General features: G+C 36.0%; 1 protein-coding gene across 1 annotated transcript in view; it reads left to right on the forward strand.

Annotated features, from left to right (window-relative positions):
• Nucleotides 1-3,521, forward strand: part of LOC144009382 (uncharacterized) — a 111,567-nt gene that overhangs the window by 53,346 nt on the left and 54,700 nt on the right. The gene's annotated exons all lie outside the window — the stretch shown is intronic.

Raw genomic sequence — 3,521 nt, forward strand, 5'->3', positions numbered from 1 at the left:
CCAGTTTATTTTTTCTTTTTTAAAATCTCTATTCACTCAATCAGTATACAAAATATTGGGGGGGGGAATAATACAATCATTGTATACACTATAAACAATTAGAACATAGAACATGCCAGGAAAGTTAAAACATACAAAAGCTAAACCAAATAAAATCAATAGTATAACTGAAAGAAAAGAAAATAGTTTGATACAAAATCATATAAATAAATGATAAGTTTGCAATAGTTATATGTTTTTACAGCTTTTGGACACAGACAACCAGACAATGACAAAAAATAATTTCTCATGGATACAAAAAAAAAATCAATAAAGGATTGTTTCTTATGTGTAAATTTAGACTTATGAATGTAAAACTTCGCTAGAATAATCATAAGATTTATCAAATGAAACTGTATATAGACATTATTATCAAATTCAAATATACCAAAATAAGACATGCTTCCAAAGTAAGGAGAAATCTGGATAAATGTGGATTATAATGAATTGTGATAATGTACCCCAGAATTATTAGTAGCACAGTTTTTTTAAACATCCTTGCTGTTTTACCTCAGACTGTAAATCTGTAAATCCACCCAAGAGTCTCTGGTCTTTTTTTTTTTTTTTTTTTTTAAGCTTTGAGCCAGGAAAAGTTCTAGTCGAGTGCCGGCAAATTCTATGCACTATTGACTACACTTTTTCTTTTCTTGCTCGGCCGAATATCGCTGCCAAAAGTCAGGTGAGTTTTATCCGTAATTGACCTTTCGCAAACTCCGCCCCCCCCAAACGAGCATTGACCAATCACACATTTAGCAACCGTTGCTATGTAAGCATAGTCCGTCAAGCTTGGTGCCTCCGACAGCACAAGCCGTGACGGGAAGACTTACACCGGCGTGTATTAGTGATTTCTTTTGGAGCAATACCAGTGCAATATCCTCCAGATCGAGGCAAAAAGGTTTACAATATGCAGTGGAGGGTTATAGTCATAATATTAAATTAGCCAGCGAAGGGGAAACATACAGGACGCACGCTAAATCTGAGAAAACCCCATGACCTATACTTCAGATGCAACCAGCACAGCATTATGGACCAGTCGTGCTCTTGTACTGCCGGGTAAGTTTTCTTACTTATATTAGTCTAGTATTGTTAAAATATGAGGATTACTGTTAGGTCAGCAAGTTAGCTAAACCTCGGTGTTTATAGCTAGCTAAACATTAGTGTTTTTTGTTTTTTTTTTGTCTTTGAAAGCATCAGATCAGTCATTGTTATTCTTTGTCCATCATAAAAAAAATATTTATGTCACTCTAGCCATGGATGTAGTTCAGGTTATATGGCTGGTTGGGATACTCCGGAGACGGGTGTCCGTTCACAAAATGCTGCATGAAAAATGAAAACAAGATAAGCTCGGGGCACTTATTAGGACGCTTAAGTTTGCCAAACTTGACGAAGCTTTGTGTTAACGTTAGCTCGCAACATTTAGACGAATGCAAAAGCTAACAGAAGACATTAAACTAACATTAACCACTGACTGAACAAGCTTAACTTAGATGGCAATGACATTCTAGTAATATATTTTATTCATTAATAGTAACTACAATAACTTTGATATCGTTTTGTTATTGCCCCGAAAGCAAACTACACTACAGCTAGCTAGTTAGCCCGATAGAGTTAGCATAGTCTTACCTTAGCACAGTCCGATTTACATACTCCGTAGGCACACCGCTTCATCATTTTGGAGGTCCGGAGCTTGTTAATGGTTGTCACTCTTCTTCCGTAAAGTTTTATGGTGGTTAGCAGTCTCGTAAGCCATCAAATAAAATCAATCAGACTATGGACGTCATCGAGAGCTGAGTAAAGCTTGACGGACTAGCAACAGTAACTAAGGGGGGCGGAGCTAATGCGAAAGGTCAATTGCAGTTTCAAAACAACATTGAAAACATTTTCAGTCTTTCAACCAATGCCTCGGGAAAACAATGCCAAAATGTCCATTTTTGAAACTTGGCTGGTGACCGTTTTGAATCTCTGAAAGTTTGTGGGTGAAACTGTAAAAAAAAAAAAAAAAAAAAAGTTGTCATTTTGAATGATTTTATATACTTTTTGGAGATTCAAACCCACTTTTCAGGTTTGGAAATATTTTTTCAACGTTTTGAGAACGTTCAGAGTTTACAGGTTTCAAAAACGGGAAACAAATAAATGCCTCGGGAGAACAATGCCAAAATGCCATTTTTGAAACTTGGCTGGTGACCATTTTGAACCTCTGAAAATTTGTGGGTGAAACACTGTAAAATCATACTTTAAAAAAATGTCTGTCTTTTCTAAGCATTTTTTTATTTTTATTTTACAGCTTTTTCTGTGATTTTTTAGTCATTCAAAAATATTTTTGGAGATTCGAAACATTTTTTCAGTCATTCAAAAATGTTTTCGGAGATTCAAACCGAAGTTACGAGGTATTGGCAGGATTCTGATTCCAAACTTTTACCCTTGACTTCTCATTTCAAAACGAGTAATCCATCTTGTTCGGTGAGACGAATAAACATTTGGTTTCCCCGTCATAACAGCCCTCTGAGATAAACCCTGAGGACTGCAACAAAACTGAGTTTTGACACCCCTGAGCTAGTCTAACAGCACAACAACCTCCCAAAATCCCCACTTAACTGGCATTGCTGCTTGAAAGCGCCATCTTTTCTGTCATATGTGTGCACGTAAGGACCAATATTATTTGTTGAACAGTTGTGATTCTTTCATAAACAATGAATTAAACAAGTTTCCTCCTGTAAACGTCATGTAACATATCATTTATACGCCCTTAAGGCAAGTTGGAAAATGTCCGAAGTCCTCTTGTTTTTAACGAATTTAAATCACCATAAATCATGCTGTCCATGGAACTGAGTGATTTAAAAAAAAAAAAAAAGGGGTCCTCAAAGTGGACATACCGTCCACCCACTGACGAGATGGTAGGAGCAAGATGGCCGCCCTGTCGCTTCAACGGCTTGCACGGGCGTGTAAGGGCTATCTGCTATCCAGTCATATATACAGGTTTTTAAACATTTTTTTTTTAAACTCAACAAGTGAGTCACATCCTTTCAGGGCAATTCCCAAATGATTCCACAAATTAACACCTAACAGATACACACCTTTGCTTAATATTTGTTCTTGTTTTTTTTTTATAGACATGTGCACCCCTTATATCATAAGGACTGTGTCTAATTTGGTGCTAATTTAAACTCAATCAAGTCATAAAATTTCATTGTATTTAATAAATAATGGATGTGTTGATTCAGTATATTTTGATTAATTAATAATTCTTATAGCTCTCTTTTGCAATTTGAATACAGAGTTGGTGTTTGTTTTATTTGCTACTCTGTCGTGGTGCCCCCTGCAGTCTACTCTGTGTACCTCAATGGGCCAAATTTGGCATTGACTCGCGATCAGTTGCGTTAATTTTTTGACACACTAATTTGTGCATAATTAATTAACCTAAAATAATGTGTTCAACAACAGCCTTTTAATATGTATATAAGGCAAACTACATATGAACGGAC

This window comes from Festucalex cinctus, chromosome 1 (assembly GCF_051991245.1).
Source record: "Festucalex cinctus isolate MCC-2025b chromosome 1, RoL_Fcin_1.0, whole genome shotgun sequence".
Lineage (NCBI taxonomy): Eukaryota > Metazoa > Chordata > Actinopteri > Syngnathiformes > Syngnathidae > Festucalex > Festucalex cinctus.